Raw genomic sequence first — 14,350 nt, 5'->3', positions numbered from 1 at the left:
TTGTCGCCATCATCATTCTCGAAACATTTGCTTTCCACTTGAGCCCTTGGTATCAGCTCCTCATTTTTCCCCTCCCTCCCCGCTCCCCCTCCCTCATGAACCCTTGATAGTTTATAAATTATTATTTTTATCATATCTTACACTGCCCAATGTCTCCCTTCACCCACTTTACTGTTGTCCATACCCCAGGGAGGAGGTTATATGTAATCGATTCTCCCTTTCTAGCCCACCTTCCCTCCACCATCTTGGTATCGCCACTCTTACCACCGGTCCTGAGGGGTTCATCTGTCCTGGATTCCCTGTCTGTTCCTATCTGTACCAGTGTACATCCTCTGGTCTAGACATATTTGTAAGGTAGAATGGGGATCGTGATAGTACGGGGGAGGAAGCATTTAAGAACTAGAGGAAAGGTGTATGCTTCATTGTTGCTACACTGCACCCTGACTGGCTCGTCTTCCTCTCCGTGACCATTCTGTAAGGGGATGTCCAGTTGTCTACAGATGGGCTTTGGGTCCCCAATCAGCACTCCCCCTCATTCACAGTGAGATGATTTTTTTTCTTGATGCCTGATACCTGATCCCATTGACAACTCATAATCAGACAGGCTGGTGTGCTTCTTCCATGTGGGCTTTGCTGCTTCTGGGCTAGATGGCAGCTTGTTTACCTTAAAGCCTTTAAGACTCCAGACACTATATCTCTTGATAGCCAGGCACCATCAGCTTTCTTCACTACATTTTTTTATGCACACATTTGTCTTCAGTGATGTCAGGAAGGTGAGCATCATGGAATGCCAATTTAATAGAACAAAGTATTCTTGCATTGAGGGAATACTTGAGTGGAGGCCCAATGTCCATCTGCTACCTTAATACTAAACCTATAAATATATTCACATAGAGCTATTTCCCCAGCCACATATACAAATATATTTACACATGTACATGCTTGTATTTAGGCCTCTATATATGCATATGTGTCCTTTGTCTCTTAGTTCTTTCCTCTGTTTCCTTTTACTTTCCTCTCGTCCCACTGTCATGCTCAGCCTTCATCTGGGTTTCAGTAATTCCTCTCTTACATTGCCCCTGATTCTCCCTCAATTTTTTAATTGAAACAAAACAAAAAACACCACAACAAAAACCACGTTGGATACAGTATATTTGTCTTCAGAATGAATGCTCTTTTGAATTATTCCAGCATCAAAGAAATCAGAGCCGGAAGGGCCTGGAGGTTATCAAGACTGTTCTGAGTGAGCACAGCACTGCCGCCAGTCTCGGGCCCTCCGACGGGGCAGGGCCGAGGGAAGGAGAGGCTGCACTTCTTCAGAGAGATGATTCCATGTCTCAAATGATATCGTTGTTAAGAGCCCTTCCCTCAGGTGTGCTTGCCATTTTTATTGCACAATGTAGTGGCTTTGTTGGGTTGTTTGGTTTCTCCCCTTCTGTCTGGTACTGCAGCGCTTGCATGTGGCTGCTGGGCCGGGTGGGCTCCCTGCTTCTATGCCTCTGCTCCTCCACGCTCCTTAATCTCCGCATCTCAAGGGTGTAGCCCCAACAGATCACACCTCAGAAATCACTTACCGTCACCGGTTCAAAGTCAGAGATTTCTAGAGAGGCTTTAGAGTTTCTAGGGCCCAGGGGTCCTCAAACTTTTTAAAGAGGGGGCCAGTTCACTGTCCCTCGGACCCGTTGGAAGGCCGGACTACAGTTAAAAAAAAAACTATGAACAAATTCCTATGCACACTGCACATATCTTATTTTGAAGTAAAAAATCAAATGGGGCAAAAACACCCGGTGGGCGGGATCAATGTCCGACACCGGCGGCATGTAGCCAGGGGTCCATAGTTTGAGGACCCCTGTATCTAGGCAGACCTCAAAACGCACTCACTGGCATCAAGTGGATTCCAACTCACACGAACCCTGTGGGTTTCCCAGCCTGTAACTCTTTTACAGCTTTTATCACAATCCATACTTACATTTACTGTATCAAGCACATTTGTATATATGTTGCCATCATCATTTTAAAAACATTTTCTTGAGCCCTTGGTATCAGCTCATCCTCCCTCCTTCCATAAACCCTTGATAATTTTTTTTTCATGTCTTACAGTGACCACTGTCTCCCTTCATCCACTTTTCTGTTGTTCGTCTCCCTGGGAGGGGGTTATATGTAGATCGTTGTGATCGGTTCCTCCTTTCTCCTCCCACCTTCCCCTTACTGTCCTGGTATGGCTACTCTCATTATTGGTCCTGAGAGGTTTATCTCTCCCGGATTCCCTGTGTTTCCAGCTCTTAGCTGTACCAGTATAGCTGGATTTGTAAGGTAGAATTGGGGTCATGCTAGAGTGTGTGTGTGTGTGTGTGTGTGTGTGTGGTGGGGGGCAGGAGAAGCAAAAAGAACTAGAGGAAAGTTGTATGTTTCGTCAGTGGACTGTAACTCTTTATGGGAGTGGAAAGCTTCATCGTTCTCCCAAGGAGCAGCTAGTGGTTTTGAACTGCTAATCCTGCAGTTAGCAGTCCATGCATAACTATGGCACTGGATTTTGGTGGACTGGGAATTCATTTTTAAGAATAATACTATAGGGATTTCTAGCAAGATGGCAAACTAAGCAGACACATTACATAGACCCACTACAACAAAGACACGAGAGACCGGAGGACACACAAGGATGATCATCCTGCGTCAGTGGAAAGGCTAGAGAAGTGGGTGGAATACCACCGCCTGAGAGGAAGCTGAACAAAAGCAGCCAGAGGGGAAATACACAGGTGCATTATTGTGGGCCTGATGCAGGGCGGCTGTAATCAGCTCTCCTTGCTCAGGACCAGCACACCAAAAAGGTGGGGTCCTCCCTTATTCCCCACTCTTTCCTAGAGACCAAAGGAATGGCCAGCCCCCACCTTCACGCACCCAGCCCCCAGCTCTAGCCCCCTGGACAGTTGCTGCTCTGAGGTCCAAGCGGCATCCCGGTGGATGGATTGTTGGCAGCACAGGAACCGGGTCCTCAGAAGAGCAGGAAGCGCAGCACTGGACCAGGGAGGGTGAGTTAGACAATGGAGGAGTTAGAACCAAATGTGTATGAAGTGCTGAGTGTAAAACTGATGATCTGCTCTGTAAACCTCTACCTAATTCACAATAAAAGCAGAGAGAAAAAAGCAGCAGCAACAGAATTCATCAACCCCTGCGGACTTACTGAGAGATCTCTACCCCCACCCCCACCCCACCCCCACCAGCATGGCTCTTTCCTGACCTCCAATGTCTTTACAGAGTGCTTTCCTCTGCTCCAGGGACCTCTATCCCCAACCAGGGCCACCATGCATCGTGGTCCACACAGGTCTCTGCTGAAGGGCCCCCACAGCAAATGAACCAGTGGTCACTGAAACACAACTCCAGCTCAGCTCATTCAGAAAGAAGAAACTTTTCTTCATTTGCTCAAGGGCTGGTGGTCCCCTGACCCCTTTCTCCTGGTCTCTTCACTCTCTCCCCTTCCTCCAACCTCCCCTCAAATGCTATTTACTGAAATTCTTTAATGAACTCCAGGCCCAGCGGAGCTCTGTGCCTTGCCATGACCCATCTGGGCTGTCAGATGTAAGCAGACCCGCCTGTGATGATCTGACTCGGCGGAAGGCTGTGTGCAGGCAGGGGCCGGGCGGTGTTTCTCCTCTTGGAACTCCCAGCGTTTAGCACGATGACTGGCGCACAGGGGACACAGGGGACACAGGGGACACTCTGCAGACATTCGTAGACTGAGCAGTTGCCTCTGTACCTGGCAGCATGTTGAGCACCCTCCACATGATTTCCTTCCACCCTCACAACAACAATAACGAGCCATTGTTGCTGCTCAACTTCAACGTTGAGCAAAGTGAGGCTTGGAGGAGTGAAAAAACCCCATGAAGGTAACTGGTCCTTTCCTGCTGAGAATGCCCATTGGCTGGAAATGCAGGGATGGGGCCCAGGTAGGAGAAGGGGCCGGTTCACAAGACCACCGAGATGGAAGTGACGATTCCAGCAGCCTTAAGGAGAAGAAATCACCATCTGTGCCTACAGGAAGGAAGGAAGGAAGGAAGGAAGGAAGGAAGGAAGGAAGGAAGGAAGGAAGGAAGGAAGGAAGGAAGGAAGGAAGGAAGGAGCCATCGTCCTAGCAAACGCCCTGTCCGTAGACCAGACAGGGATAGCTTGGCAGAGATCATCTGTCTGAACCTCGTCCGGGAATCAGATGTCAGGACTACTCAGCACGATACAGTTTGTCACTGGAGCCTGAGATTGGATGGAGCCTTTCTCTGCAGCAGCCCCATTTTCCCGCTGCAAATATAGTTTTCGGTCCTGATGTCATGAGATCCTCCCAGCACCAGCACAGCAGCGGGAGAGGAGACCCAGGGGTCAGGACAGGACACGCCGGGTAGGGCTGACCCACAAAGGGCTTTCTCCAGTAAGGAAACCCGGACCCACTTTGCATCACAATGGCATCTCCAAAAAGCAAAATGAGATTTCTAATCGAACTGTAAGCAGTAATACGAGGCCACCTTTGGTGACATCCCGGCTTTCATGGCGAAATAATGGGATGCTGTCTGGTTCCCAGAGCAAAACTCAATGTGAGAAAGCCATTATAGAGCAGGCCAACGGAGAAGGACTGAATCTTCAGGCAGCAGTCCATGGGAATTAGTGACCATTTCAGCAGGCCCGCATGAAGGGATGAAGCTGTGACAGGCCTGTCTCCATCTTTCCGAATCAAAGAAAACGAGACAGTGAGCCGAGATGACAGCTCGTCACAGTGGAAGGCAGCTGCGCCTCCTCATGGGCTCACATCGGACAGCCCCGGTTTCTGCACGTTCAAACAGCACAGGAGCAATGCTGAGCATGTCTGAAAAAAACCAAAGTTGTATTGGTCATGCTCGTGGGTCATGTCTTTATTCCCTTTCCTCAACTGTGAATGCCATCTATTTTAACCAGAAGAATCTTTACTGTACTTAATGAGAGGAAACAGGAATTTCTCTTTTGGATTGTGTGTCTATTGTATAAATCCATGTACAATGCTTTCCCCCTTTTGGGGTGCAAAGTGAAAAATGTATATGACATAAAAATATATTATATACATATATTATGCATATAATAGAAAGTACTTACAAAATACCGACTAAGTGGGTCTGAATAGTTAGTCTTGATGAGTTTCTCTACACAGCTCTAAATTAAGAGGTACTATCTAAAACAACCTTATGAAAATAAACCTTTGAGATCAAAAGAACAGATCATGTTGGAGAGAAAGAGAAAAGACCAATTAATTCCTGACAAATAACATTGTTGTATGGTCATTGGTGATTATTAATTAATTGGGAATTAGCGACCATTTCAGCAGATACTCCTACAGGGCACTTGGTGAAATCTTAACAGAAATTCAAGTCCAGAGGTAGGGTTAGAGGGGGGAAGGGACATGTCTGTCATGGAGAAGGTGATCTGACTTCTGCTGGTGGATAAACTAGGTGGGGCAATCTGTCACTGGGAGGTCTTATATAGACTCCAAAGGGCAGAATGTGCCCAATATTAAGTTCTTAATTGGGTACTTTGGGCCTAATTTCTATCCAGCTCTTGGTGACCCAGGCCATGTGCTCTAGACAACCAGGATGTTAGACTCTGTCCTTTTGAAGTTCATGACATCAGCCACACCAGTAAGGATCTGATTTGGAAAACCCCCTCTAAATACACTGGACTTTACCTTAAACACATTTAGAGCGGATTAAAGGGATGGAAGGAATCCCTTAGAGTTAAGGTTGAAATGCCCTAGTGTGAGAAGACAGAGATGACTACTATCACAAGGTTATGAATTTGGAAGTCATTAGGATTTGGTTTAAATCTCTTGCTTTGAAGGTACCCAACAAACAGTAACTCAAGACCTAAAAAAAAAAGTATTGAAAAGCAAGAATGGTCCTTTGAGAACTAAGGTGTGCCTGACTTAAGCCATGGTATTTTCAATGGCTTTATATGCACACGTAAACTGGACAGTGAATAAGAAAAACCGAAGAACCAGTGCAGTTGAATGATGGTGCTGGTTGGGAATATTGAAAATACCAGCTTGGAAAAAGTACAGCTCTCATCTTTCCTCCATTTATCACAATGTTGCCTCTTGATTCCGTTGTGGGGATTTGGGTTTGCTTTACATTAAGTTGCAATCCACATTGAAGAACAAACAAATCTGCGTTGGAAAAAGTACAGCCAAAATGCTCCTTAGGAGCGAGGGATGGTGAAACTTCGCCTCGCATACTTTGGATACGTTGTCGGGAGAGATCGTCCTTGGAAGAGGTCATCACACTTGGTTAAGCTGAAGGACAATGAAAAAGAGGAAGAGCTTCGATAGAATGGATTGCCACAGGGGCAGCAAGCATGAGAGCAGCTGAGAGCATGGCACGTCCCAGACAGAGTTCCGTGCTGTTGTACACAGGTTCACTGAGTCAGAACCAACTGGGAAGCACCTGGCAACAATGTGGGGAGGAAGAAAGCTGGCTTTACATTAGAAATTTAGTGTCAAATTCTATCCATTTTCATTAGGTAAGATATTAAGTTGTTTTTGTAGACCAAGAAAGCACAACCCAGATGGGAAGCCCTCCACAAAGATGGCTGTTGTGTGTCAGCGAGTTGATGTGCTTATAGTGACCCTGGATGGCAGAGCAGCAGTGGCATTAATATGGTTGGTGTCACCTAGTTTGGTAACTCCTTGGTGTCGCCCTCCTCCCCCATGGACCTCTTCTTCCCAAGTCAGACCACATGGAAAAATCCTTGGTAATTTTTATCAATTTTAATCATAAAATAGTATGTGATTGAATTATAAATCTTTCTTAAATCATATGAATACTAAATAATAAATACTAAAAACTATTTTTAAGATCTTTCTACATTTAATTATAACATTTTTAGTTATAACATTATTAGTAACTGAGCAGAAACCTTTGAAATTCTTTTCTCCTTTAATGTCTACTTCAGTCTCAAAAAATTGTTGACATAGGTTAACCATAGGTAAGCTAAAATATATATACACACACAGAAAATTTGAGAAACGGACTTGACAGTTTTGAGTGATCAAGGATTTTGTGATGAGATTATCCTGAGTTACCCAGATGAGCCCAGTGAGGTAAAAGGACACACTACTACAGATATGACGACAGAAGCAAGAGGTAGGGGGTGATTTAAAGAAGGAGCTGTGAGCTAAGGAATGCAGGTGGTCTCCAGAAAAGGTGAGGAAATGGATTTCTGCCCAGGAGCTTCCAGAAGGAAATTGTCCTGATTTTGGACCCCAATATTATAGCAGAATAAATCTGTGCTGCGTTAAGCTGCCAAGTTTGTGTTAGTTATAGTCATGCAGTAAAGTGTTGAACCATGTAAGAAATGGCAGCACTAAAACTGAAACCTGTCTGCATCCACCATGCTGTCTTTCCCAGGCTTTCTGGGGTTGTTCCCAATACAAGCAGTTCCCAGAGTACAAATTAGTTTTAGTCCTAAATCTGTCCTTAAACTGAACTTGAACTTATGTTGGAACAGTTCGGTAAGGTAAGTATCCAGTGCTTGTTTTAGTATAGGGAATATGCATAGAAATATCAAATAAGCACATCCAGATTCACTAAAATAGCTTAACATAGTAACACAGTAATAATTCTACTAATGTGTTGATGCTATTTGCCTCACTTTAAAACAAACAGGCAAACCGGCTTTAGGGGAAGAGGGTCAGTGTTGGTTTAACTGGAGCTTGTATGAGACTCTGATGTTTACAGCCCAGGACCACCTGTGGTCACTTCCAGCAGCAGCAGAAATGGGAAGGGAAGGGAAGGAAGCAGTGCGGGAGCTCCGGAGAAAGCGTGCCCTATGTCAGACCTCCGGTGACAGGGAGGATGACACCCCTCGGCACGTCCTGAGCTCCCAGAGCAGTTCTTCCTGTGCGAAGAGGAATCAGGAGCTAAAATGACTTACTGCTCTAGTGAGACTCTTAAATGCCTGAGACAGAAATCTGTCCTTCCACGGGATAAAATAAAGGGATCTCATTTTCACTCAGTGGGGAATGTCACCATTTAATTAGGGTCTTTAGTGAGAAATGCACGCGGCTTCCTGTGTAATTCCTGGCCCCCCATTAACCTCGGCACAAACAGAGCCCATGCGGCATGTGCTTGTCCTCAAATGGCACGGTGAAACTTTTGTTGTCACCCCAGGTTCTGGTCATAAAATACCTCTCACCAACATGAAAGCAGTGTGGAGTTTCCCCCTTTCTTTTGTAAGAGTAGAACTTGGTTGAAAAGACATTTCACCCAAAGCAACCTTTTCTTTTCTCTTCTAAAACACAACCTTTGTTTCATTGAAGAGCTCAGTTTTAGTGACTGCTTTCCTGCGCCTTCTCCCCTGGGGCCAGACCAGAAAGGCAGCAGTGAGCTTGTATTCCTTGTGCTTATTTCCTCATTTATTTTTGCAAATGAAACTTACCGATTCTCAGGACAATTCTTTTGGGTCCGAATGGAAATCCAAAATATTCCGGTTCTAAATTTGATAGCAAATAATTTCATTGCTTCTGACTGGTGAGTTTAGACAGGACTATATGTCTCAAAATGGTTCCGGATTTCTAAGGAGTGTAGTAGTCTGAGTACTTTATAGAAACAAATCCGCAGAAACTCATATGCATAAGAGAGTTTTATATAAAGGGTAAGTGCACATCAAGAAAACATCCCAACCCAGTGCTGCCCAAGCCCACAAGTCCAACATTAACCCATTAACTCATATGTCTGACATCAATCCACAAAGTCTTTCTCCATCTCACAAAACACACACTATGATGCCAACTGCAGAAGAAAGGCGGAATCAGTGAACGTGTAAGTATCTCAGCGCTGACAAGTGTCTCCACATGGCTGCTCCAGCACCCAGGGCTGCATGGGGGTAGGTCCATGAAGCTTCTCCTCAGGGATGTCTTGCAGGAAGTGAGCCTTGCCAGCTGAAGCAGGGAACTGGCCAAGGCAGCTGCACCCTAGTCCGACCATCGGAAAGCAAGAGACCCCGAGAACTAGAAAGGCAAGGCTCACTGAGCCATTTATCCCTCCGCCCTTCAATTAACCCCACATGTGTTTATCGAGCAGGTTGGCACAATAAACTACCTCAAAGAGTAAAGCCAACAGGGTAGAACTAACCCTCGTTACATTGTAACTCATTACAACGGGGCCCCAGCCACCCTCAATCAAATTTTGATCAGAGCAGAATGACTGAAGTAGACTGTGCTCTTGTTCCCAATCATCTGCTCCTTTCCCTTATATAGGAAAGGTCCCTAGGCAGCACAGTTCATACTTGGCTGATAACTTAAAGGCTGGTCGTTTCAATCCAGCCAGCAGCCCTGCAAAAGGAAAGACTTGGTGACCTGCTTCTAAAAATACTATAGAAGTCCAGAAATCCCTAGAGAGTAGTTCTACAGTGTGACACACGGGCCACCATGAGTTTAAAATGATAGCACAACAACAACCCTGTCAGAGGACTGTGTATCCCTACTCTTGGCCATAAGGAGCTCTAGTGGGATATGGTTATGCATTGGGCTGCTCACCGTAAAGTCAGCAGTTCGAATCTACTAAGCTTCTCCACGAGAGAAAGATGAGGCAGTCTGCTCCTGTGAAAACGCACAGTGTCAGAAACCCTAGGGCGTGGTTCCACTCTGTTCCACAGGAGTGTTATAACTTAATGGCAGTGAGTTGGTTACTCTTTGCCACGTGTGTGCCTTGAAGCTCTCCCTGTGGGAGTCCAACTTCCCTACTGATACCGCACTTGGCCATACGACTTGCGTTGGCCAATGAAATGTGAGAAGAGCAGTGTGCCATTGCAGTGTTCAGCCCTGGGCTTCTCCCTCTGCAGGCTGCTTCTTCGTCCTGGGCCACAGAATGAGGGCTGATGCCCGCCAACATGGGGCAAGGGTGAAGAATCAGCTTCTGTGGCTAGAAGGCATGGAGGTGATTTTTAATGGCAACAGAAACTGGGGAAAGTTGACTAATACAGAGGGCTAGAAGGTAACTTGGCCAACACCATGTAAGAGAACCTATCAATCAGGGTTCTTCTAAGTGTCAGAAACCTAAATCAAATTAGCTGATGGATGTTGCTGTTGTTCTTCGGTGTTGCTGAGTCTATTCTAACTCATACTAATCCCATATGACAAAGTAGAATTGCCCCATAGAATTTTCTAGACACTAGTCTTTTTCCCCCCTGGCTCAGACTCCAGTTTCCATCAACCCATGTCAGTAGTCTAACATGTGCTTTAATTGGGGTGCCATCACCATCCCTGATTGGACCCATTTGGGTAGTAATCATTACGGTCAGGGGATTCACTGATCTGATGGGCCAGGTCTGAGCCACACGTTCTAACCATGAGCCAGAGGACTACGTGGCGGCCCTCAAGAATTGAAGGACTGCCAGTGTCTCACAACTATCTCACAGGAATGAGTTGCTCTGAGCCATTTGTACTGCTTTACAATTTCATTAACTGTCTATTTCTTATGGTATATATCTATCTGTATAAATATATATACAATTATTAGCATTCTGGTTTTGTTTCTCTAGAGAACCCTAATGCACTCTCCTCTCCCATTCTGAGTCCATCGTGAGCATTCTCATCTCACTGACAGCTTTCTAACAACCATGTATTTTCTTACCCACATCCCATTTTAGTTGTTCTGTTTTGTTTCTTTGTAACTTTTCATTGCGAATTGGCTGAAGGTTTAGAGGGCAAATCTGTTTTCCAGTCAACAACTCGTATGCATTTTGTATCAGGGCATTGACTGCAACCCCTGCAATGTGATCCCGCTTACCCTCCATCCTCCCTGTTCTTCTCATTTCTACTCCTCCCACTTTCCTAAGCCTATCTGCCATTTGGACTCTGTCCTTTGGCAAATGCTGCCCTTTTAATGTTAAACGGTTGATTATCCTATGGTATCATACCTCACTAATATTATAATTTACCTTAGAGACCAGTCTGTTGTTTGGATGACAATTGGGCCACAGGAGTGAGCTCCGTTCCAGATGTCATGGGTGACTTCAGGCCATAATCTCAGAGGTTCCACTGATCTCTAACTGCCTGGTAAACAGGTGTTTTTTATGATGTAGAGTTTTGTTCCCCACGTCTCCCCCACCCTATCCAGGATCTTGTAATGTGATCCCTCTCAGAGCCGTTGGCAGAGTAGCCAGGCAGCCTCTAATTCCTCTGGTCTCAGTCGTGGAGACTGATGCTTGTGTGACCTATTGGTCTACTGTACTCATGATTTCCATGCATCTTAAATTGTTTCACCCTTCTCTCCTCTCCATAAGAGGAGACTAATAGTTGATCTTGAATGGCCATTCAGAATCTTACTTATTTTTATAAGCCTAAGAGTTGTTCCTGGCTATATAAAAAATGGAGCTATTTTTAAAAACCATGGAAAAGAAATTAGCAACTGAGAAGAGGTGGACAGGCGAAAGAGTATGCCAAATTATGGTGACACGTGCGGGAGAAGGGCTCGCCATTTATGTGATAAGTAACACGCAGCCACCCATGACAATTGGCCCACGCTCCCAGCTGTGGACTGACATATAATGTCATAGATGGAAGGCAGCTGGGGTGGGAAGAATGTGTCTTCCCAAAACATTCAAATAAGGATTATCTGAAGGCAACAAATGCTTGCGATACACATAATACACAGCGTTACATTTTACCCAAGATTATATTCTAAAGTCCGGCATAAGATGAAAATCACTTTCAATCTGCAGCTCCCCTTAATATTCCTTAGAGTACCCATGTAAAGACATGGGATCCTTCCACTGGGCTCACAGGCAGTTTTCGCCCAGCCTTTGTATTTATTGCTTTAAATGGCAGGCACCTAAGAGACAGCACACACAGTAGTTCTCCATGCTCAATAGTTTGGACTCTGAAGCTGGGCTGCCTGGGCTGAAATCTGACCTCAGCTATTATTAGCATGTGACCTTAGACAAATGACATCATTTATCAGAAATGTGACTCTGGTCAGGACAGACAGCACTCACTCAACATCCACGGGCTCCCTTACATATCCCAGCCTCCTGAGCAGTTGGTTTGGGCCCTGCTCTAAGAGGAGAGAGGAGCCCTGTTGGCATAGTGGTTACATGTTGGGCTGCTAATCACAAACTCAGCAGTTCAAAGCCAGCAGTTGCTCCTTGGGAGAAAAAGGATGCTTTCTACTCCTGTAAACAATTACTGTCTCAGAAAGCCACAGGGGCAGTTCTACCCAGTCCTATATTTAGGGCCTTTATGAATCAGCATTGACTTGACGGCAGTGAGGACTATGAGGAGAGCGGAGGAGGTAAAGAACCTTATGGTTGAGAAAGTTAAGACCAGAAGTGCCTCCTTCCATCCTTTTCTTCCATTGCTTCCAGGACCTTAAAAGTCACGTGTTTCCGATCGCTGAGGACAAATGTGTGCATAAGTAAATGTGGTGAAGAAAGTTGAAGGTACCTGGCTATCAAAATATATAGCATCTGGGGTCTTAAAGGCTTGAAGGTAAACAAGCGGCCATCTAGCTCAGAAGCAACAAAGCCCACATGGAAGAAGCACACCAGCCTGTGTGATCTCGAAGTGTTGATGGGATCAGGTATCAACCACCAAAGAACAAAAAATCATATCATTGTGAATAAGGGGGAGTGTGGAGTGGGGACCCAAAGCCCATCATCTGTAGACAACTGCACATCCCCTTATAGAAGGGGAGGAGATAAGTCAGTCAGGGTGCACTGTAGCAATGATGAAACATACAACTTTCCTCTAGTTCTTCAATGCTTTTCCTCTCCTCCCCCATAAAATGATCCCAATTCTACCTTACAAATCTGGCTAGACCAGAGGATATACACTGGCACAGATAGTAACTGGAAACACAGAATACAGGACAGATTAACCCCTCAGGACCAGTGGTGAGACTGGCGATACCAGGAGTGGGAAGGGAAAGTGGCGTGGAAAGGGGGAACCGATTACAAGTATCTACATATAACTCCTTCCCTGGGGGATGGACAACAGAAAACTGGTGTGAAGGGAGACGCCAGACTGTAAGACATGACAAAATAATAATAATTTATAAATTATCAAGTATTCATAAGGGAAGGGGGCAGGGAGGGAGGGGAAACAATAAGGAGCTGATATCAAGGACTTGAGTAGAAAGCAAATGTTTTGAGAATGATGATGGCAACAAATGTACAAATATGCTTGACACATGGATGAATGGATGAATTGTGATAAGAGTTATATGAGCCCCCAATAAGATGACTTTTTTAAAAAGTCCCGTGTTCCAAATGGGATAGTTATCATTTAGAAGAGAGCTACCAATAGCAAAAAATACTATTGGTCAACACTGATATTTTGGTATTGTTCATGACTGCAACCTCGTTTTGCCCTGCTTGACTAACATGGTGGTGCTAATAAGGTTCCCTGTTTTATAGGATTTCTGTATGAATTACATTATGTAATTATTTGTAAATTTTCAGAATTGTACCTGGTACATGGTAAAAACTATAAAAATGCACAGTGGACAGGTAGACTGATAGACAAACAGAAAGAAATAATTGTCTTAGAAGCGTCTCATGTTGTGAGGGCACATAAACCTAATAATTAAGGAACTGAGTGATAACTCCCAATTCATGCTTTTCCTTCGGAGCAGAATGGCAATTGACAGACCAGCTGACATTAAAGGATAAGAACAGAATAAGATGAAGAACTGTGCTCCAACTAATTCAAAGACATGGGATAAACATAAAAGAAATGAACAAACATCTAGAAACACACTACCTACCTAAACTAACATAAACTGAAGATGAATAAATCTACAACAAGAAAGAAAAAGAAAAGAAATTAATGAAAAACTCTCAAAAACAATTAAAAAAAAATCACGTCCACAAGACCTGAGAAGCTGTGAGATGAGATGATATCAGGAACATAACACATGCCCCCCCACACCCAGGCAAAACACAACGGGCGGACCACAGAACAGCATGGGGAGCAGACAGAGCAAGGAAGTCCCAAGGCAATACCAAAAATAGACTTAGGGCCAGGGCGTGGCACCCCATCAGACTAGAGCAGAAAACACTCCTAAAAGTCAACAAAAAGACTTTGAACTATTTACAGGCTTTTCTTTCTTTTTTTTTTTTTGGTCACTGGTTTTTATTGTTGTTGTCTTTGTTTTCCTTTGTCGCTTTGTTTTGCTCTGTCTTGTTTTTTTGTGCATATTATCTCTGTAGGTCTATCTAGATTAGGATAAGCTGGATAAACAATCTGAAGGAGAAAACAACAGGCCCGATGGTTTCAGGGGGACATGGGAGAAGGGGAGGTGGGGGAAAGGAAGTAGTGTTAACCAACCCAGAGAAAAGGGAA

General features: G+C 44.8%; 1 protein-coding gene and 1 non-coding gene across 6 annotated transcripts in view; both read right to left on the bottom strand.

Moving 5' to 3' along the window:
• The window catches only part of IQCK (IQ motif containing K), a 133,785-nt gene that overhangs the window by 62,152 nt on the left and 57,283 nt on the right, over positions 1 to 14,350 (bottom strand). The window lies entirely within an intron of this gene.
• LOC142423618 (small nucleolar RNA SNORD104) lies at positions 10,198 to 10,268 on the bottom strand. The gene has a single exon (XR_012779229.1). It is a non-coding gene; the product is annotated as a small nucleolar RNA SNORD104 (small nucleolar RNA).

Source organism: Tenrec ecaudatus, chromosome 12 (genome assembly GCF_050624435.1).
Source record: "Tenrec ecaudatus isolate mTenEca1 chromosome 12, mTenEca1.hap1, whole genome shotgun sequence".
Lineage (NCBI taxonomy): Eukaryota > Metazoa > Chordata > Mammalia > Afrosoricida > Tenrecidae > Tenrec > Tenrec ecaudatus.
Note: the sequence above shows the minus strand (reverse complement) of the source record. Positions and strands in the feature narration are given on the sequence as shown.